The sequence below is a fragment of the Bos javanicus genome, chromosome 7 (assembly GCF_032452875.1).
Source record: "Bos javanicus breed banteng chromosome 7, ARS-OSU_banteng_1.0, whole genome shotgun sequence".
Classification (NCBI taxonomy): domain Eukaryota; kingdom Metazoa; phylum Chordata; class Mammalia; order Artiodactyla; family Bovidae; genus Bos; species Bos javanicus.
Genome location: NC_083874.1, coordinates 64,467,719 through 64,491,477, shown reverse-complemented (window position 1 = coordinate 64,491,477; position 23,759 = coordinate 64,467,719). Strand labels below are relative to the sequence as shown.

At 40.4% G+C, this 23,759-nt stretch overlaps 1 protein-coding gene and 1 pseudogene across 4 annotated transcripts in view; both read right to left on the bottom strand.

Annotated features, from left to right (window-relative positions):
- The window catches only part of GRIA1 (glutamate ionotropic receptor AMPA type subunit 1), a 347,536-nt gene that overhangs the window by 176,537 nt on the left and 147,240 nt on the right, over positions 1 to 23,759 (bottom strand). The window lies entirely within an intron of this gene.
- LOC133252051 (adenosine deaminase-like protein) lies at positions 8,260 to 9,273 on the bottom strand (annotated as a pseudogene).

Below are 23,759 nucleotides of genomic sequence, written 5' to 3'. Positions count from 1 at the left end.
TTAAAAATGATCCACATCAAAAAAGCCTTTACAAACAGAAGAATATATAGAACTTTGTATCATTTAAATCATATTTACATCCACTATTTTACTGAATTGTAAAATATCATTCTCCAGTTTCCAGAGTCAATGGTTTTCCATGTGTCACAATCAGTAGAGCCACCAGATTGACAATGGGAGCTTGTCCACCAGATGGCCTGTGTTTGAATCCGGACACATACCCCTTTCTTTGTGGCCTGTTACTTAAGCAGTGTATGCCTCAGTTTCTTCATGTGCAGAATGGGAATAATAATCACAGTCTCAATATCAAAAGACTGAGAGGAATAAAGGGTTATTGTGTACAAAGTACTCAGAACCGTGGCTGGCACAAAAGACTTGCTCAGTAAATGTTGCTATAGAAACTAAGTTGTGTCCTGTCTGAATTCCCTCCCTGACAGGCTCATCTGAAATGCCGTGAAGTGTGAGTCTGACTTTTTGTAAATAGATGCAATTTCTGCCTCTTTTAGACCCTGTAATCATCTGTACTTTCCTCATAGCACACAGTATGTTCTGCTGTGCACCAGAGATAACTGTAAACTTGTTTTTCTCTCCCACTCGCCCCTTGCCTGTGAGTGCTGTGGTTCAGAGAGAGAGATCTTATAGAAGCATATCCCCTGTGATGCCTAGCGTGATGCTTCATGCCAGAGAGGAGAAAGTTGGCAAATTCTGGTTACACCAATTTCAGTTGAACCCAGAATTCCAGTCCCCTTGAAGATCTAGAATGTTAGGGTGGAAAGTCTCCTTAGAGATGAGTGTTAGTTGTTTAGTCATGTCCAACTCTTTGCAATGCCATGGGCTGTAGCCCGCCAGGCTCCTCTGTCCATAGGATTCTCCAGGCAGGAATAGTGGAGTGGGTTGCCATGCCCTCCTCCAGGGGATCTTCCTGACACAGGGATCAAACCCGAGTCTCCCACATTGCAGGCCAATTGTTTACTGTCTGAGACACCAGGGAAGCCAGTCCTGCACTAACAGCAGATCACTGGGCTGCTGGGAGGAGGAAGATACTTGTCCAAAGTCATGTAAGATGACAGTGGAAGAAGCAGATATAGAAACCGGATCTTGTTCCTACCCTCAACCCTGGGCTCAACCCAAAGCACTACACTGTCTCTCTCCATGGAATGAAGGAGAAAACAGCCATGGACCTGGGTTAGAGAGAAGGCTGGACAATGACAGCACGTAGCTAAGCTTCAGCACCAGAACTGCTCAATGGGTAGGGATGTATTTGGGATACACATTACAAAACCAACCAGGGGTGAAGGATGCACAGCCAATAAGGCAGTTTCTTTGAACTGACTTGGTATTTCGCTGCTCCATGAAAGGATCAGGAGCCCTGCAAAAGAGAAGCTTCAGGGTTCAGTGTATTCAATATGAACCTTTAAATGGTTCTCTTCCTCTTTCAGAACGTATAATCTAAACTAGAGACCCCCCAGCCTTGGTCTCCAGGGCACCTTCTTCTTGTTGGAATTTGTACCTTAGAAGATGCTAAGATACAAAGATACACAGCCTCTGCACATTGAGTCCATTTCTTATGGTTCTCCAGATGATTATCTAAAGGTGAAGTCCTTATCAGCCTGCACCCCAGGGCCTGTTTTCCACAGACGGCTGTCATGTTTTCTTTTTCTCCTTGTTGAGGTTTCAGATAATGTTTAAAATGTAAAATGGATCAGAGATAATTCTGCACTGGTCAGCAGGACTTGGGCAGAGAAATGTTTTGATTCTCGGTACTGTCAAATCTCTTCTCCCAATGTGAGATAAGGTAAATAAATCTTAAGGTGATGAGCTCCCCCATCATCTCTGGTGTAAATGCTTTGGGGGAGGAGGACCAGTGGGAAGCCAGTTCCTGATAACTGTAGGTGGGGGTTAGGGGAGCTCTATCAGCAGGCAGAACCCTGAGGTGGGGGACCACTGAGGCTTACGCCCCAGTTGTTCAGATGCTGAAACCCAAGGCTGCCCATAACCGTAAAGTGAGCCTCTTATAATGGGGGCGGGGGTACACGTGGGTTGTCCAAGTCATGATTACTGAGAGATGAATGTTCACAACTCCTGGGGAGAAATGCCCAGGTGGCCAACAGCTCTGACCTGGGATTTTGGGGGAGATCATCTTCTTCTTTTGATCTCTATGTCCAGGGCACAAGTTCCTTCCAAAAACTGTTAATTTCAAGGATAAAAAGTGTTTTTATAACAGTTCAGTGTGAAGTTGAGACAGGGAGAAGTGAAAAAAAAGTTTTGAAAAGGAAATTCATCCAGAAGTCATTTCCCATGACTCTCAACTTGATGGTACCCATCAGATTTCCTCTGATTATTAGAAACAGTTGCTGCTGTTGTGTTGTTACTGTTGTTTCAATCCATACATCGGTTTAACAAATATATTGTGAAAACAGTATTTGATTACCCTTCAAAGAGCTCACCTACCATCTTCTCAACACCGTAAACCATGTGTGAAGCAAACTGGCACTAACTTAGTACCATCTTTGCCTTAAAGAGCCACGCTCTCAGTCCCTCTGACTGATAGTAACTTCTAAACTACTCTGCAGTTGAGCCATTAGGTATGTTGAATGCATACTTTTTGGGTGGCGTTTCTAAATTTAAGTTTCCCCTAGGCACGAGAGTCCCAACTTGACATGTTATGCGAACAGTGACATTTTCTATCATATCAACATCTGCCATGTTGATGGAAATAACAGAAGTAAAAAATGAAAGTGAATTGTCCTACAAACTTTGAAGCTTAGGTTCATAAGATTGTTCGTTATTGTTGTTTGTTTTTCACTGTTACACTTAATCAGCAGCTTCACTTTTTGAAGAAAACTTCATTCCCTTTCTTAATGAATGCTTCATCAGCTCATAACATCCTCAGCTGTCACTGACTACCTCCTAGTAACATATAATAGGTGCCCACTGATGCCACAGAGCTATAAGTTCCTTAAAGTCAGAGACAATCTTCCATGAATAAGAGACAGCTATGCAGGTCTGTCCCTCTTTGTGCTAAGTCCTGGAGGCAGTACTCTGCGGTGCAGGGTCAGCAAACGCATGCATGACACATACACTCCCCTATTCTGTACCCAAGGCAGACATCACTAATTGATTGTGGCATCCTTTCCTGCTGAGCCCAGCCCAGGTCTCAGAGTCCTCATCACCAGCCTTCCTGGAAGCCATTATCAATTTATCAGGATTGACAGGCTTGATAAAACCTATTTTACAGCCAAACTGTAGTGGTTAAAAGCAAGAACTCTGGAATTGGACTGACCTGAATTCAAATCCCAACACTACCTCTTGCTTGCAGAGTGTGACCTGGAGTACAGTTGTCCAAGTGCCCTAAATCTTAGTTTTCTCCGCTTTAAAATGACCAGTTCTCTCATCCTTTGGAAACCTAAATTTAGGCATTTCTTTCTCTGAGAAACCTCTGTTTGCATAAGACTGAGTGTAGCTGCCTCACTTAGACCTGTGAAAACACCCTCAACTTGCACTTCAAGATTTATGTTTATTTATTTTTGACTGTTCTAGGTCTTTCCTGCTTCGTGGGCTTTCTCTAGTTTCCGAGCAGGGTCTGTTCTCTAGTTGCAGTGTGCAGGCTTCTTCTCATTGTGGTGGCTTCTCTTGTCGCGGAGCACCGGCTCTAGGCACATGGGCTCAGTAGTTGCGATTCCTGGGCTCTAGAGCACTGGCTCAGTCGTTGTGGCACACGGGCTTAGTTGCTCCACAGTATATGGGGTCTTCCCAGACCAGGGGTCAAACCTGTGTTTCCTGCATTAGCAGGCAGATCCTTTACACTAGACCACCAGGGGAGCCCTGAACATGCCCCGTCGTGTTCTGCCCTTTAGTGAGCTGTGCTAGATCCTCTTCCAGGTTACTGGAACTCTGTCATTCTCTTTCGACTTCCCATAACCAACACAGTAGCCCAGGAGGTCTGTCCTGGGATAATCACTTATGACAGTGGTTCTCAAACTTGAGCTTGTAGTGTATCAGAATTCCCTGGAGAGCGTGTTAAAATGCAGACTGAACAGCCCACCCCTAGAATTTTTGATTCAGTAGGTCAAGGGTGGGGCTTGAGAATTTGCATTTCTAACATGATCCTGAGTAATGCTCATGATGCTGACTCTGGACCATTCTTTAAGAACCCCTGCCTCATGGAATAAAGGAGATTTTAAAAAACGATGAAATACTGTTGCCTAGGGAAGAAACTTAAGTTCTATTTATCAGCTCCCAGATTGGTGATGATCTCCATCTGAACCCTGCGAGCTGTATTCGCAACTGATTCTCATTAAAGTCAAGGAAATTTACACATAAGTATCAGATGTAAGACCTTGCTGAAGGATGAAAAAGCAGGGCTTCTAAATTTTGCTGATGGAGCTCACAATCTTCCCTCTTTCTCAGTTGACAACTAGTGAAACGACTTGATACTTTAATATCTCACAGTTAATGTCATACTTTTGCAGGAAACTTTATATTTTCAGGAGTATTCTCATCCATATTATCACATTTGGTTTTATAATAACTGTTTACAAGAGGAGAGATAGGGAATTAACATCTCTTTGAGTGACAAGGCAGAATAAGCCAGATCCAGAGTCCTCGATTCTTTGCCAGGTCTGTTTCCATGACATTGCATAATCTTTGGTGCAAGTGTAAGTTCTGTCTTTGAACTCCCTTCATGTACCAAACCTTAATTTATTTCAGTTTGTTACAGATGCTTGAGCTAGATGATATCACAAGGAGATCTACTGATCAGGAGGTTCTAAAGCATTTGGAGGTACGAATTCCATTGAGACCTTAGGAAAGCTTTGGACTCTTTTCTAAAACATTACCAATATATAAATATATGGTACAGTTTACATATAGTTTCAGGTTGTACAAGGACCTTTTAAAGTTGAGGGCCACCATGTTTCATGACTGTCGGAGGCACTGCTCCTAGAGAATTAAATGTGGTACTGTAATGTCCACCCACAAACCATGGAAGATGAACAGAGGCCAAATAGTCACTGTTTTGGTCACTTGGCTGGTTGTGGTTTTTAACAGATGAGTAAACTGAGTGGTTATTTTTCAGGTACCACAGTCAAACAAAGGCAGAACTAGAATGAAAACTAGGATTTCAGAAGGTGATGAGGTACTGTGGAGGAGGACTGGCTTCAGAGTCAGGGAAGATTTCAATTTCAGCTTATATTGGGTTGGCCAAAAAGGTCACTTGGGTTTTTTCCATAAGCTCCCTGAGTGAACTTTTTGGCCAATCCAATATTATTTACAAGCTGTAAGACCTTACTTACCTTCGTCAAGGTTTCACGTCCCCATTTTACAAATAGGAATCAAAAAATCAAACAATGTTTAAAAACTGTATTCTGATAGAGTGTGTGCATGCTGTCACTTCAGTCGTATCTGACTCTTTACCCCGTGATCTGTAGCCCACCAGGCTCCTTTGTCTTTGGGATTCTCCAGGCAAGAATACCAGTGTGGGTTGCTGTGCCCTCCTCCAGGGGATCTTCCTGATCTGGGGATTGAACCCGTGTCTCTTGCATTGCAGGTGGATTCTTTACCACCGAACCACCGGGGAATCAGCCCCATTCTGATAGGGTGCTTTTAGCATAAGGATTAAATGAAACAAAATGTGTCAAATGCTAACATATGTTGTGGCATTCAGTAAGCATGAATTCCCGTCTCCAAGGCTGTTTTCTCAGCTCAAGTTCAAGTGTAACAATTGCATAAACTTTCCTTTCTTTCAGGACAGGTAGATACTACCTCAGGTTGACCAGAGGCTGTATATCCTCAGGTCATCTGGGTCATATAAACCTATGTATGATGTCATTACTTATGACTGTGCTCAGGTGACCTGACATTCTTCTACATCCTTGTACCATTGACCCGTGTAGAATCTCAAGGATGTTTGTCCCCCATCTAACCATGGATGCAAAATGAGAAAAGAAAAAGTCTTAACAAAGGGGAAAAAAGCCTAGACTACTGTAGCGTCTATCTCTTCTAACATTTTTCAGTGCTTATTTCAGGATGTGCAAAATTCATTCTTCCCACTGCAAAGCAACTGCATTATACTTCCTAAACTACAGAGGATAATGATTTTCATGCTAATTTTTAATTCCATGTTTGCATCTAATTCACATTTAAAGTTCAGCAAAATTTATAGGTCACTTCACTGTGTACTTTTTCTTGTGTCTTACACATTGGAAAACAGGATCCTTGTTTTAGCTTGTTATCATACCCTAGAATGCCAGAAAAGACAGAACCTATAGAGGTTTGATCTAACTCCCTTATATGAAAGGCAAGGGGTGGAGGCTGGGGGGGCAGGGGAATGTTGTCCTCAAGTCACACAGGTGACAGCTGCAGAATCTACACTTGAGTTTATGTTTCCTGAATCCAGATTCTTCATTCCACCATGGTTTTCCTGACCTGCCTCAGATGTTAAGATGCTTGAAAGGCCAAGAAATTGTATAATATTTTCCTACGCCTAATTTCCTCCTACTCTCACTTCTTTTTTCCTAAAAGAAATTTGATGGGCATTGGGATAAAAACACACATTCCTTTTTCCATTTTAAATAAGTGGATGGTCCTAGTTTTTCCTTTTGCTTTTATAAGGCTCGCATTACCTCACTCTGCCTCCGACCCTCCGTTACGTATGGGCAGCAGTTCGTTTTACTCCCCAGTACCATGGGCTCTGTCATTGCCTGAACACCTCTCCTGTCTCTCAATAAACACAGAGCCCATCTTCTTGGACATCTTGGAGTTCCTCTGTAGAGAAGCTCTTTCCCCAGGGAAAATGCCCTAATCAGCCTTTAGAAATGACTAGTATCTTTAGACTCTTCAACTCTAAATGACCAGTGTGATGGAATAAAATAACCAAAGTGTTCCAATGACTGGAGTACAAGGCTGAGTTTTGGGGTTCCCAATCTATCCCAAGACATTACTCTCATTTTGTCTAATGACCCGAAGGTACCATGGCCCTAACCCCATGGAATCATGGAGGAAATAAGCAACTGCAATGAGACACTTCCTTTTATTAAACAGTTAAGAGGGAAAACAGTTTAAGCCAAACTCCTTTTCTGACCACAGTCCTTTCAAGCTATTAAGACCTGCCCTTGGCCTGAGTGAGGTCATAGCTGTGTGTTATCTAAGTCTGCACACAGAGACAGATGCTTGAACTTTATGAGGTCATTATTCTGAAATGCCTCCATAATTAGCATCGTCAGGAAATGGCATCTTCGAGAAAGTAGTAAACCGATCTATCTTGTAAGTAGCTAAATAATTTCACATATTTTGAAAACCTCCTAATAGGTTCTATGCATGTCCCAGCTTTCATAAAAAGAGCCAATTAAAGGATCACTTATACCAGCACACCCACTCTCCCGTAATCCTAGGCATAAGGACCAAGTCCCATCTTTTCACATTTCTGTTTGGGCAGCCTTTGGAAAAGACTAGGTGGTTAGACATAGAGCTGGTATCACTCTTGTAGATGAAAAGATGTCTAATGACACATCACTCTTCTCCAGAAAGAATAAGAGACGGCAGCCCACATTCCCAGGGGATCATTTCCTGAGAACAAAATGGCAGTCACTGTGCCTCAGCTGTGTGTTTACTGGAAAAGACACACGCATTGGGCTCCTATGTTGGGCTCTTCATTTTGACATTCAGCTCTTTAAAACAAGAATGGAGCATGGTTTCACCAGCTCTCTTACTTTCTGAGCATTTGATTCCTCAGTTCAGAGGAGTCTCTCTCTCTCAGCATGAGATACCTGTAGCCTTTTTTGCCGACGCCTCGAGTCATCTTTATACCTGAGGGCAGGACATTTCTTCACGTCTCTTCATTTCCTCAGAAGGGCACTTCTGCATAAAATGCCTACTCTCCCAATTTTGCCTAATAATAATGCTGGAAGACAAGTAGCAACAGCAGCAGCAGTGACCATGACAAACATTTGAACACTTACAAAGGACAGAGCGCTCAGATGAGTTCCTAATGTACTGCTTCATTTTGACTTCCCAGCAGTAATTTTTGTCATCTCAACCGTATAGATGTAAAAATTGGGGCTCATAGAGGATAACTTTCCTAGGTTAACATAGTCCAAACCTCCAGACAGGAATCTTAATAACCACTTTACCCCCAACTCTACTTTAAATCATTTTTTTTCTAAATGACATTTATATTCTTAAAACAGTACTTCTCTCCATATGAACTGCAACCTGGGGGTGGGGCAAGAGGAACAGAGCGTTGCTGTGGGAACTGAAGCCCTAAGCTTTACCCAGTGGTATCTAGCGATGCCTTACAAAGTCCACTGGATTCAGGGATCTTCCCTCAGGGAAACTGAGAAATGTCCCATGACTAATTCTATCAGGAGGCAGATCCAGGAATACATAAGTTTCTTTCTTATTTCTTCCCCTCCTTTCCCTTCCCTAATTTCCTTTCCTTTCCTTCTTCTTCTCCCCCTTCATTGATTGCTTGCTTCCTTCCATCCATCCATCCATCCATCTATCCATCCATCCATCCTTCCTTCAGTTTTTTGCTTTGGGATCTCTGTAAAATGTAATGGCAAATGAAGATATGTTTTATCAGGTTCTAAAAAAGTTCCAAGGAATATTGTTTGTCCTACCATAGGGTTTCCACTGAGGTCAAACCCAAGAACTGTGTCCTCAGTAGAAAGGAAGAACTCTTCAGGAAGCTTAACAGTCTCCTCGGCTACTGAAGGGCCACCTCTTCTGTTGATTGCTGTCAAATACCTAACATCAGTGTCTCTGTTCTCTTTTTTCAGACTGTTTTATAGTATCAAGTACAAATTCCACATAAGTCTCTTCAGTCATTCCGTAGTTTCTTTTCTGGGTGTGTTCCTTTGTTTCAGGCACTTGACACCATCATCTGTGAATTCTTTAATAACATCTCTTGTGGCCATGAACATCTCTTCAGTAGCAAGCTGATGAATACTTTGAAACTTTTGGAGACATTCCTCCAAAGTTCTTTTCTTTCCCTTGTTAATCATAGTCATCTAGTCATGGATTTTAAGACCTGGTTTATTGTGTACTAATTTCCTCATGGCATTAGAACTAATGGATCCACTCAGATGAAAATGAAGTTCCATTTTAGGTAATTCCAAGGGAAAGATTGTCTTCCAGGGCTGTTGTTTGTCTTCCGCCTCCATCATGACTTAGCAGGATGGTCTTTCTCACAACACTGTTATTCTTGGTATAAAGAGTATGATGTATTGGTTTGGCCAAAATGTTCATCCTGGTTTTTTTTTTATAAGATGTTATGGAAAAATCTGAGCAAACTTTTTGGCCAATCCAGTATTTCAGTTCAATAAGTTTTGTGGTCTTGAATTTCCTTCAGATTGCTTTACTTCCATTCATTTTGATAAGATTAAGTGTATCAGACCATCTGACCTTCTTGCTGAGAAATCTGTATGCAGGTCAGGAAGCAACAGTTAGAACTGGACATGGAACAACAGACTGGTTCCAAATTGGGAAAGAAGTATGTCAAGGCTGTATATTGTCACCCTGCTTATTTAACTTATATGCAGAGTACATCATGAGAAATGCTGGGCTGGAGGAAGCACAAGCTGGAATCAAGATTGCCGGGAGAAGTATCAATAACCTCAGATATGCAGATGACACCACCCTTATGGCAGAAAGTGAAGAGTTACTAAAAAGCCTCTTGATGAAAGTGAAAGAGGAGAGTGAAAAAGTTGACTTAAAAGTCAACATTCAGAAAACTAAGATCATGGCATCTGGTCCCATCACTTCATAGCAAATAGATGGGGAAACAATGGAAACAGTGAGAGACTTTATTTTTTTGGGCCCCCAAATCATTGCAGATGTTAGTGACTGCAGCCATGAAATTAAAAGACCCTTGCTCCTTGGAAGAAAAGCTATGACAACATGTACAACCTAGACAGCATACTAAAAAGCAGAGACATTACTTTGCCAATAAAGGTCCATCTAGTCAGAGCTATTGTTTTTCCAGTAGTCATGTATGGATGTGAGAGATGGACTATAAAGAAAGCTGAGCACTGAAGAATTGATGCTTTTGAACTGTGGTGCTGGAGAAGACTCTTGAGAGTCCCTTGGACTGCAAGGAGATCCAACCAGTCCATCCTAAAGGAAATCAGTCCTGAATATTCATTGGAAGGACTGATGTTGAAGCTGAAACGCCAAGACTTTGGCCACCTGATGCAAAGAACTAACTCATTGGAAAAGACCCTGGTGCTAGGAAAGATTGAAGGCAGGAGGAGAAGGGGATGACAGAGGATGAGATGGCTGGATGATATCACCAACTCAATGAACATGAGTCTGAGTAAACTCTGGGAGTTGGTGATGGACAGGGAGGTCTGGTGTGCTGCAGTCCATGGGGTTGCAAGGAGTTGGACATGACTGAGTGACTGAACTGAACTGCAGTGTACATGCAGCTCTGGGCTCAGCTTCATCACCATGATAGACTTCCACTCTTGATTCTCTCCTGATCTTGACCTTGTGGCCCCCAGCATAGGGCAGGGGCAGTACTGAGCACCAGTGACAGCAGCGCCCTAGCATGAGTTCCCAGGTCACGAACAGGTACATGCAGAATGTCTTCACCATGTTGACATTGCCAGGACCACATTGCACACCACTCATCTGCTGAGGTCACTAGGTCCACACATGTGCAGTGCAGCACTGCGTGAGCATCTCACCCAACTTCTCAGCAGTTCTGTGCTTGGAGTTTTAATTAGCACCCTAAAATGTATTCCTTCCTTTGAATTCTGTGATAGTTTGGTTGGATCCATATGCGGCACTTTCTACCCAAAATTCATTTATTCTGTAAATATTTAGGAAATGATACACTATAGGTCAGGCACTGTACTAGCCCTGAAAGGATAAAACACTTTGCTGGAAGAACTCAAAGAATAGTGGGTGGGGAACACATGAGATTAGAATGTGGGATGAGAAGTATTAAAATGAGGGGTCGTGAAGGAGGGCAGAGCTAACCTGATCTTACAGTGTTTGAGAAGGCTACCAGGAAGGGGAGTCACTGAATCTGTCCTACACAACAAATAGGGTTGTGGCAGGGGAAGAATGGAGTATCTCAGATCCAGGTCAGCAGCATATGTAGACCTGGAGAGGCTGAGTGGTGTTTCTTGTGGTGCTGTCTCTGTCTCTGCCCCCACCTTCTAATGCTGCAAACACTGGTACTCCCAACATGCCTCTCACCCATAGGTGGTGACCTGGAAATAATGGGATAAATGCATTTGGCATAGTTGATACCAGAGTCAAATGGAGCTGAGTTCAAATCCTGGCGCCACAAGTTCCTTGCTTTGTGATTGTGATCAAGGAATTGGCATCTCTAAACCTCAGTGTCTACATCTACAAATGGAGTCTAGTACTAATGCCATTATCCTAAGGGTGTTAGAAGTGTGAAAATGACATAATATGTAAAGGGACATAGTACAGCATATAGACAAAGCACACCCCCAAGATGGTGACTTTTACTCATAGTGGTGGTGGTTATGAGGTCCACCTAGATTAGGACATCTCCGTGGAAAGGAATCTGACTTATTTTTCTTTGTGAGCCTTACTGTGCCTTGACTGCATAAACTTAATAACAGGTGCTCAGTGAGGACACGCTGATGGATTTGTGGATGTACCTTTTCCATTAACTCATTAAATAAATATTACTGAGCACTTACTATGTGCCAGGCGATGCTCCGCATGCTGTGGCTGCATCAGCCAACAAGGCACTCAGCTGGAGCTTTCATCCTAAATAGAATTCTGACCAGCACTCTCATAAAATTGATGGTTGCTTATACTTCATAAACACGTTTGAAAAATATGAGAATCGTTGGTGATAATAACTATAAATCCACTTCATGTTTCTAGAGAATGTAATTCCTTATCCTAAGTCCTCTTCAATAGTTCAGTGTTTCTCTACCTGCCACTAGGTCCTGCTTGAATCTAAAAGGATGATTTCCATTTCACTCCACAATCTACAACACAAGGTCCCTCCCATAGTCATTACCAGCAACAGACCAATTTGTTAATTTCTTCTTTCTCTTTTTATTGCATTCTGCTAGTTCTTGAGAGGAGAAGGCAATGGCAACCCACTCCAGTACTCTTGCCTGGAAAATCCCATGGACGGAGGAGCCTGGTGGGCTGCAGTCCATGGGGTCACTAAGAGTCAGACACGACTCAGTGACTTCACTTTCACTTTTCACTTTCATGCATTAGAGAAGGAAATGGCAATCCACTCCTGTGTTCTTGCCTGGAGAATCCCAGGGACGGGGGAGCCTGGTGGGCTGCCATCTATGGGGTCGCACAGAGTCGGACACGACTGAAACGACTTAGCAGCAGTTCTTGAGAAGCCCTCTGTTTGCATAGAAAGAGGAGTGGATTATCAATCAAGCAATTTAAGTTTTAACCTCAGTTTTGCTGCTAATCAATTTGGATAAATTTTTCATTTACTCTTTCAATGAATATTAATGGAACACTTCATAAAGACACAGCATGGCCTGGATAAGTGTTCAGGCTTTGGAGTCAGAATTGCCTGGATTAGAAACTAGCTCTGTTACTTTCTAGCTGTGTAATAATGGGTGGGTGACTTTACCACTCAGTCTTGTTACCTGCAAAATGGGGATAATAATCATATCCTCCTCATAGGATAGTTGTAAGTATTAACTGAGTTAATACATATAAAAGTCTTAGACCAATGTTTCTGAAACTTGCAAGGTCCCAGTAAATGTTAGACACTATTACTTTCATGTTTTTAATAAAGCAGTTAAGTGACTGATCTGAGACATATTTGATCACATTTAGATGTTACACCATGTATACATTCAACAAAAGAAACAGAATGAATAGGTTTTAATTAAGATAACAAAATAAACCGTATATTCTTTTGCTGTCTAGCAAAACATAGATAATCACAAGTAAATGTTTTAATAAGCAATAGTTATTCATTTGATAGGAATATGAATAGCTCAGCCATAATCCTTACTGTAAAAATTCACTGGGTTTTTTAAATGTTTTTTTTAAATTTTGGTAAAAGTCATATAATATAAAACATACGATTTTAACAATATTTAACTGTATATCTCAGTGGCACTAAATACACTCACGCTGCTGTGCAACTCTCACCATCATTCATCTCCCAAATTTTTCACCTTCCTCAACTGAAACTCTGTCCCTGTTAGTCACCAAGTCCTCATCGCTCCCCTCACCCCTGACCCCTGACATCTGCCAGTAAGTATACTTTCTGACTCTATGAATAATTTGACTGTTCTAGGCACCTTCTAAAAGTGGAATCAAGCAGTATTTGTCTGCACCTACTGTATGTTGGAATGCACTTTTAAGTGCATTTAATTATCGAATGCACTTTTAAGTTTCTTGTTACGATCTGTTGTTACTGTCAAGTGCTAGGCACTGTATATGGCACTGAAGAAGTAGAGTGGGGAAGGGACAAGACATGGTGTTTAGCCCCAGAGATCTTGCTTTCTAATAGGTGAAGAGACATTAAACAACTAAATACATAGTTATAAATTTGATGAGTGCCAGGAAGGAAATGAACAGGGAACAGTGTGTGGTCTGAGTACCATTTGAGTTGAGACTTAAGGAATAAATAGAATGTAGAGTGGTGAAGAAGAGGTGTGTGCTCAGGTGTGAAAGACTGTCCAGGAAGAAAGAAAAGTATGTGAAAAGGCCCTGAGGCAGGAACTGAAGGATCTGTGTGGTTACTGTGTGGAGACTGAGGGAGAGAAGTGGCTGATGCAGTATGGAGGGCCCGAGCCTGCAGTGCTGGGTGATGCCTGTCGAGCTTGAAAATTTTCCTAAAGGCAAAGAAAAACCACTGATGGCACATGGATTCCCTTCCAGCACACAGATTTCTCAAAACTAGTGAGAGGATTGTATAAGAAAGCTTCTCAAGCCTCTTTGACATTGAAGAATATGAGATTTTATAATTACTGCTAAAAAAAGAGGCAGTTTCTGGGAAAAGTAGAAAGTAAAGAAGTGGGGAGGGAGGGGAGGGAAGAAGAAGACGGGGAGATAAGAAAAGAGCAAGTGACTAAAACTTCAGTGGAGACATGAAGTCTAGAAATGAACTGTTGAATATTCACCGCCGGTACAGACTCAGTACCTATTACATCTATGCGTGTGTAGGTGTGTTTGACTTATGCATGTATTTGTATAAGTTCACTGATTTGGCAGGAAACCAAACCAAGGGAGTCTTTCTGTGGAAGACAAGTAAGACTAATGAGCTGGAAATGCTGGGGAGTGGGAAAATGCTGTGTCAATCTTTTTGGTTAAATGCAAGATTGCTGGATCTACAGAAGCATCTGAAACAGCTCCGGGTGTTCAGGAATTGAAATGCTGGCCGCCGCACGGTTCAGCAGCTCCTTTCAGGAGCTGCTCAGTGGAAATCAAACAGAATTGCATTAGGAGAGGAGTGGGTGAGAGAAGGGACTCTCTGGAACTGAAAATTTTATTGGAAAAGAGGAAAAGAAAAAGGAGTTTAGTCCAAAAGAAGGACTGGCTCCAAGAATTTGTAATTTGTTCCAGCCTTCAGGAGCCCAGAGGAGCTTGAACACTTTTGCCTTGATATTCAGACCTGCTGGTAAAAAGAGGCATGACAAGCAGGGAAAATAAATAAGTGTTCTCTGAGCCCAAATTTTTCATTCCCAGCTGAGTAGGGGCAATATTTAAGGAGTTTTGAAGGGGAAACACACCAGTTCAACTCTGCAAATGCTTTATAATATTAATAATACCACCTCTGACTCTCAGCACTTGCCATTAACTTGGGCTTCTATGGTTGGGTGTCTCATGCTTCTTGTAGCAAATGCTAGGAAGAATACTGATTTGAAGTACCTCAGCGCAATGGGAAGGCAAAGGAGCCCCATCTGGTTGATGAAAAATTCTTTTCCTGTAGGGAACTATCCACTAGCAATACGTCTTATTCTCTTAACTACTTCCTGGTTTGCCAGTGGTTCAATTAGCATATGCCTCATTTAATAACAGCAGCTGTCACTTAATGGATATTTACAATATGTTTTAGGTAACAAAAGCGCATTATCTTACTGAATCTTCATAATGTGTTATAAGACAGATTCTTGCATTCCCATTTTATGCATGAGGAAACAGGGGCTCAGAGAGGTTAAGGAATGTTGCTAGGATTGATACGCAGATCTGATTCTAAGCCATGTTTCTTCTGAGCCCATATTTTCATAAATGTAAAGTGGAAGTGGTTAATAACAAGGCCTTTAAATTATCATGGTCCCAAAGCTCCCTGAGCAAGACTGCAGATTCAGCAAGTTCATTGGTACTTCTGTTACATATGCTTTTCTCACCATGGAACCATCTCTCCCCATCCATTCTCAGTGTGCCAATGCAGTCAGACATTTTTTCCTATCAGATCTTGTTCTGGGATCCTTCATCCCCACTAAGGGGACAGTAGATAATAGAAATCAACAGATAGTAATTCTTTACTTTCCTGCAGCTGGCATTCAGGGGCTTACACTCTCCCATTTCAGATCATCCCAAGGTCATTTAGAGGCAGATAAGATGTGCATTCTCCCAGGTTGCAAATGAGAAACTAGGACTCCTATGGAGAAAGTGAGTCAGCCAAGGCCACACAATGAGTTAAAAGCAGCATCATGATGACAGGCTCCCATTTGCGAAGTCCTGGTCTGTCACCTTTTCCAGCAAGGCACACGGCTGCAGTGAGCTGCAGACTCAGGGGCCAGGCAGGAAGCATAAAGGAACAAATGGGCAGGCGAGAGAACATTTTTCATCCTGCCAGTGGTCACTCAGCTTTAGCCAGAATTTTTCAAATGAGAAACAGGTCCAGATCTTTCCATTAAAAAAAAATTCTCCATAGATTATTTTTCTTTCTTTCTTTCTTTCTTTCAGCCACAGCATGACATGCAGGATCTTAGTTCCCCAACCAGGGATCAAGCCCAGGTCCCCTGCAGTGGGAGCGTGGAGTTTTAACCATGGGACTGTCAGGGAAGTCCCTCATTTTTTTAAAGAAAAGCTTTAAAGAGAATCTGGATTTTAATGTTCACTGTCATGATTTTGTACAAGCTGCCTCAAAGTTGATTTTAAATCTTTGTGAAAGCTGACTATCACACATCCATAAGCTAGAGTAACCAATAGGCAGTTTTCCACGTCTGCCTCACACTGAAGACATGAGAGTTTCAATATGGATGCAGAGATATCTGGCTAACAGACCTTTTCGCCATGGGAATCCCCATTCCACGGGAGATCCAAATCTCAATCAACAAACCCTGAGAACAGTGAAGATTTTGGTCAAGCAGAAACACTCCCAGGAAGGAGAAGATTATACCTGCAGTGTGATAGTCAACTTGTTCAGTCACCAAGTTGTCTGACACTTTGTGACTCAATAGACTACAGCACACCAATAGACTATGGCACACCAATAGACTATGGCACACCAGGCCTCCCTGTCTCTCACCATCTCCTCAAACTCATGTCCATTGAGTCATGTCCATGTCCATTGGATGCCATCCAACCATCTCATCCCCTGTCACCCTCTTCTTCTCTGCCTGCAATCATTCCCAGCATCAGGGTCTTTTCCAATGAGTCAGCTCTTCACGTCAGGTGGCCAAAGTATTGGAATTTCAGCTTCAGCATCAGTCCTACCAATGAGTATTCAGGGTTGATTTCCTTTAGGACTGACTGGTTTGATTTCCTTTCAGTCCAAGGGACTCTCAAGAGTCTTCTCTAGCACCACAGTTTGAAAGCATCAATTCTTTGGCACTCTGCCTTCTTTATGGTCCAGCTCACATCTGTACATGACTACTGGAAAGACCATAGTCTTGTCTATATAGACCTTTGTTGGGAAAGTGATGTCTTTGCTTTTTAATACACTGTCTAGGTTTGTCATAACTTTCCTTCCAAGAAGCAAGCATCTTCTAATTTCATGGCTGCAGTTAACATCTGCAGTGATTTTTAGAGCTCAAGAAGAAATCTGTCACTTCTTTCACTTTTCCCCTTCTGTTTGCCATGAGTGATAGGACTGGGTGCCATGATCTTAGTTTTTTTTAATATTGTTTGAAGCCCAGCTTTTTCACTCTCTTCTTTCACCCTTATCGAGAGGCTCTTTAGTTCCTCTTTGCTTTCTGCCATTAGACTGGTATCATCTGCATATCTGAGGCTATTGATATTTTTCTCCTGGTAGTCAACTAGCTCGGGAGAAAAAAAGAAAAAGTGTAGCATTTGCCAATTTTCATAATGTAAATATTCCCACCATAGCCAATAGCTACTATTAGTTGAGCAACCAGTTTGCAAAATTCATGAACATTTAATAGTTGGCTCCAGATATTTAATAATTGGTATACCAGAGTCCAGTGGTTCACTGGTGAGGTTTTTTTTTAAAAAATCAATTTATTTTAATTGGAGGCTAATTACTTTACAATATTTTAGTGGTTTTTGCCATACATTGACATGAATCAGCCATGGATGTACATGTGTCCCCCATCCTGAAGCCACCCGCCCCCCCCCCCCCACCCCATCCCTCAGGGCTGTCCCAGTACACCAGCTTTGAGTGTGATCTGGTGATCACACTCAAAGTGATCACTTTGACTGGTGATCTATTTCACATATGGTAATATACATGTTTCAGTGCTATTCTCTCAAATCATCCCAGCCCCATTTTCTCCCAGAGTCCAAAAGTCTGTTCTTTAGATCTGTGTCGTTTTTGCTGCCTTGCATAGAGGGTCATCATTACCATCATTCTAAATTTCATATATATGCATTAATATACTGTATTGGTGTTTTTCTTTCTGACTTATTTCACTCTGTATAATAGGCTCATTTCACCCACCTCATTAGAATTGATTCAAATGTGTTCTTTTTAATAGCTGAGTAATATTCCGTTGTGTATACGTACCACAGCTTTCTTATCCATTCGTCTGCTGATGAACATCTAGATTGCTTCCATGTCCTAGCTATTGTAAACAGTACTGTGATGAACAATGGGGTACGTGTGTCTCTTTCAATTCTGGTTTTCTTGGTGTGTATGCCCAGCAGTGGGATTGCTGAGCCATATGGCAGCTCTATTTCCAGTTTTCTAAGGAATCTCCACACTGTTCTCCATAGTGGCTGTACTAGTTTGCATTCCTATCAACAGTGTAAGAGGTTTCCCTTTTCTCCACACCCTCTCCAGCATTTATTGTTTGTAGACTTTTTGATGGCAGCCATTCTAACTGGCGTGAGATGGTACCTCATTGTGGTTTTGATTTGCATTTCTCTGATAATGAGTGATGTTAAGCATCTTTTCATGTGTTTGTTAGCCATCTGTATGTCTTCTCTGGAGAAATGTCTGTTTAGTTCTTTGGCCCATTTTTTGATTGGGTCGTTTATTTTTCTGGTATTGAGTTGCATGAGCTGCTTGTATATTTTTGAGATTAATTCTTTGTCAGTCGCTTCATTTGCTATTATTTTCTCCCACTTTGAAGGCTGTCTTTTCACCTTGCTTATAGTTTCCTTCATTATGCAAAAGCTTTTAAGTTTAATTAGGTCCCATTTGTTTATTTTTCCTTTTTTTCCATTACTCTGGGAGGTGGGTCTTACAGGATCCTGCTGTGATTTATGTCAGAGTGTTTTGCCTATGTTTTCCCCAGGAGTTTTATAGTTTCTGGTCTTACATTTAGATATTTAATCCATTTTGAGTTTATTTTTGTGTATGGTGTTCAAAAGTGTTCTAGTTTCATTCTTTTACAGGTGGTTGACTGGTTTTCCCAGCACCACTTGTTAAAGAGATTGTCCTTTCTCCATTGTATATCCTTGCCTCCTTTGTCAAAGATAAGGTGTCCATAGGTGCGTGGATTTATCTGTGGGCTTTCTATTTTGTTCCATTGATCTGTATTTCTGTTTTTGTGCCAGTACCATACTATCTTGATGACTGTAGCTTTGTAGTATAGTCTGAAGTCAGGCAGGTTGATTCCTCCAGGTCTGTTCTTCTTTCTCAAGATTTCTTTGGCTATTTGAGGTTTTTTTGTATTTCCATACAAATTATGAAAATATTTGTTCTAGTTCTGTGAAAAATACTATTGGTAGCTTGGTAGGGATTGCATTGAATCTATAGATTGCTTTGGGTAGTATACTTATTTTCACTATATTGATTCTTCCATGAACATGGTATATTTCTCCATCTATTTGTGTCATCTCTGATTTCTTTCATCAATTTTTTATAGTTTTCTATATACAGGTTTTTTGTTTCTTTAGGTAGATTTATTCCTAAGTATTTTATTCTTTGCATTGCAATGGTGAATGGAATTGTTTCCTTAATTTCTCTTTCTGTTTTCTCACTGTTAGTGTATAGGGATGCAAGGGATTTCTGTGTGTTAATTTTATATCCTGCAACTTTTCCATATTCATTGATCATCTCTAGTAATTTTCTGGTGGTGTCTTAAGGGTTTTCTATGTAGAGGATCATGTCATCTTTAAACAGAGAGAGTTTTACTTGTTCTTTTCCAATCTGGATTCCTTTTATTTCTTTTTCTTCTCTGATTGCTGTGGCTAAAAATTCAAAAACTGTGTTGAATAGTAGTGGTGAGAGTGGGCACCCTTGTCTTGTTCCTGACTTTAGGGGAAATGCTTTCAGTTTTTCACCATTGAGGATAATGTTTGCTGTGAGTTTATCATATATGGCTTTTATTATGTTGAGGTATGTTCCTTCTATGCCTGCTTTCTGGAGGTTTTTTTTTTTATCATAAATGGATGTTGAATTTTGTCAAAGTTTTCTCTGCATCTATTGAGATAATCATATGGTTTTTATCTTTCAATTTGTTAATGTGGTGTATCACATTGACTGATTTGCGAATATTGAAGAATCCTTGCATCCCTGGGACAAAGCCCACTTGGTCATGATGTATGATCTTTTTAATATATTGTTGGATTCTGTTTGCTAGAATTTTGTTGAGGATTTTTGCATTTATGTTCATCAGTAAAATTCAGCTTCCTATGCCCATTCCAGATCTACTAAATCAGACTCTCTATGTTTGGATCCTAGGAAGTAGTGTTTTCAAAGAGCCTTCTGAAAAGAGCAGCAAGATGTGGGAATCCCCAGTGCAATCCCTACATTCAGCTAGTAAAGAAACCATTCTAACATTCAGCCTGTTTATAATGGGTAAATAAAAGATTATAGAACAGAGGCGAGAAGTCCATGGCTCTGAGAGCCACAAGATAAACATGTTAGATATTGTTAAGTAATGATTATAATAATAAAACAAATTTAATTGCAAATAGCATTTTTTTTAGATCAGTCACTATTCTAGGTACTTTACCTGCATTATTTTTTTTTAACCCTCTCTCTGTGAGCTAAGTATCACTAGTATTTATATTTTATGTATGGGAAAATGACAATACAGAGAAATTAAATAACATGCCTGAGATCACATTGCTGGTATACTACATAGCTGGGATTGGAATCCAGGCAGCCTGGTTCTGGAAACTGCACACTCAACCACAATTAGGGAAAGTAACTTCTTCCTGAAAGTATAGATTATTTTGCATAGAACAGCTGTACACAGAAATTTTTCATTGAATTAGACTGAGCAAAGGACAGGAGTTCATTTTTTAGAAAAGGTCACACCCTTCTGTCTTTCCCAGGGTATCTGAAAATCTTTGTAGGCTTTTATTCCATTTTATTGACCCTTTGGCAAAGTCTATTGTGAATCCACTAAGTCCTTGAACAGATTTCCTGGTTACTGACAGGAAGAGTTGAGTCTTCTATCTTATTTGTGTGTGTGTGAGTGGTTTTGTTTTCACTCAACGTGGCATCCTAGTGGCATTAATACTCCTTCTACTGACTCTGGAAGTGGACTCCACACCCTGTGGGAGCTATACACCATCTGTTTCCAAGTCATCCTGCCTTCAGCCTTTCATTCAGCACTGTCCTGGTCTCACACCATGACTGAGGCTAGAAACCAGCAGATGTTCGGCTGCTCAGAAGAGACTATCAGTCCGTCCTCACAGGGCAAGCCTGGGACCATTAAACATTACAGATCTTCTAGGCACATGGAGAAGAGAATGATAGCAACCCTATAAAACCTTTAGGAGCTCTTTCCCAGCAAAATAATAAACAACTTAACCTTCATTTACCAAGTACCTAAAGCCTAATTTAGAAGAAATAGACTCAGAAGTTTAAATTTGACTTAGAAGACCAAATAGTGCTTTATCAGAATGTTTATCTTTTGCTTTGTTTTAGAAAGGATTTAAGGCCAGAGTCTCAGTCCCTGAGACGCACAGTGGCTGAGTCGATGTAAATGAGAAGTGACCAGCTGGAAACTGTGATGATCTGGGAGAATCATCTAGAGGGGGAAACCACTGCCTGCAGTCAGTCTCTTGTGGACATGTCTGTGAATTTTTTTAATAGAAGGCATAGGACTTTTACTTATCTTAATGAGAAACTATATAACTTGGACCAGTGGGGACAAAAAGAAAAACTGGACAAAATACTTAAAAATCTGCTCTAAGATCTAAAGGGCTAACAAAAGAGTGAAGAATCACAGAGCAAGGAGCTGAGGCTAGAGCAAAGTCAGTGGGTAACCCTTGTGTTTGGAGATATTTTTGCCCTGGAGACATTTACCAATTCCAGAAGAAACAAACAAACTAAAAGAAGGCAGGAATAAGAATGTGGGAATTGGAGTTCAGAAACAAAAATTGGTGGCAGTGGAATGAGGCTGTTAAAGAATGCTCATTTTGGGTAAGGACTCAGAATAGCTGCCCAGCAGAAATGAGAATGAACCTGGAAATAGGTGCTTGTAGAGACAGCAATTTAGTTTTAAATCATCTCAATCTCTGAAACGGGACCGAAATGCTAATGGATTGATATTAACAAGGCAAACCTATATCTACTAGGGAAAAAGCTAACATAACCCTAGGCATCAAATTATTTCTATGACAAATTCTGCAATACAACATCCAGAACACGATAAAAAATAACCAGTTACACCAGAAGCTAAAACAACATTAAGTATAATTGAACAGAAAAGATAGGGCCACATCCATAGGCGCTCAAGATATTAGATTGATCAGGCATGTATGCCTGATCTATGCTTACATAGTAAGTAACTATGCTTACTACCTTCCAGAGAATAAAATACAAGATAGATAATTTCAGCAGACTACTGAAAACCATGCAAAATAATAAAGGGGAAATTTCAAATTTGAAAAATAAAAGATTGACGTCAAGAATTTTATAGACTATTAGGTGCTTCTTAAAAGAGAATCAGTAAACTTCAAGATAGATCAAAATAAAATAACAAGATTAAAGCACAGAAAGCAAAAAGAATGGAAAATTATTATGATTGCTTTTTACTCAGTCCATGTTTGTTTGTATCTACCCATATTTTTATAATTCTAGTTCCTTTTGATTCCTGAGTTTCTATCTCAAATACTTCTGCTACTTCCTGAGTAATATCCTTGAGTTATTTCCGTTAGAGTATGTCTATTATTGAGACTTTTTTTTTTATTTGTATGAAGATGTCCTCATTTTACACTTTCTCTTGAAAATACATCTTTGTTGAATATAAAATTTACATTTGCGGTTATTTTCTTTCAGCACTTTAAAAATATAATTCGCTTATTTCTTGTGAAGAGTCAGTTGTCCGTCTTAATGCTGATCGTTTTGTAGTAATTTGTCTCTCACCCTTTCTTCACTCTGAATGCTTTTAAGAACTTGTTTGTGGTTTTCAGCGATGTTAGTAGGTTGTGTCTAGGTGTGATTTCTTTCATTTAACTTGCTTTGGGTATATTGGACTTCTTGAATTTGTATTATAATATCTTTTATCAGGTTTAGAAAGCTCTTAGCAATTGACTCTTCACACGTTATTTCTGAATCCTCTTACTTTCTCTGTATGACATCCCATTTACCATGTATGTTAGGGTTTTCCATTGTACCCACCATATTTCCCACATATTTTATTTTGTTGAGTTTAAAAATACAAAAATTACACAACAATCATGTTATGTATGTTGGCTAGAAAAAAATAAAGCTGCAGTGTTCTAAGATCTTTGCACTGTCTGGGAGGATGGAATAAGTAGAGATACACATTAACATTTAGTTAGTCAAGAATAAATGTTGTGGCACTTCCCTGGTGGTTCAGTGGTTAAGAATCTGCCTTGCAATGCAGGGGATGCAGGTTCAATCCCTGGTCAGGGAACTAAGATCCCACATGCCATGGAGCAACTAAGCATATGTGCTGCAATAAGGCCTGATGCAGCCAAATAAATAAATAAATATATACATATTTTTAAAGAAAGAATAAATATTTTGATCTCTCGTGTAACTGCAAAAAGAATAGGTAAGGGTTGTCAACTTTCCAAATTAATAAGATAAGTAAAAAGTGGAAAGATAAAAAAAAAAATTAGTAAATCTGAAAAGTCAACAAATGAATGATGTAATTAAGCCTATCTCTAGAGGGAAATGAATGGCTTTACAAATTCACACATTAGAGAAGAAGAAAACTGTTACCAAAAAAATCAGTGAACTGTGCATCCATTTCAAGAACATGAGAGAAGACTAGAAATTAGTTACATAAGAAGCATACAATAGAAAAGATCAATGAAATCAAAAGCAACCCCTAAGGAATCTTAGAGAAAGTGCAAGAGCCACCAAGCACAAAAACAACCAATGTCAGGAGTATAAAAAGTAATATCACTTACAAATTATATGGACATGAAGAAGACAGAGGACATTATAAACAAGATATTTGAAAATATAGATGAAATGGGAAAATTTCATCTACATAATA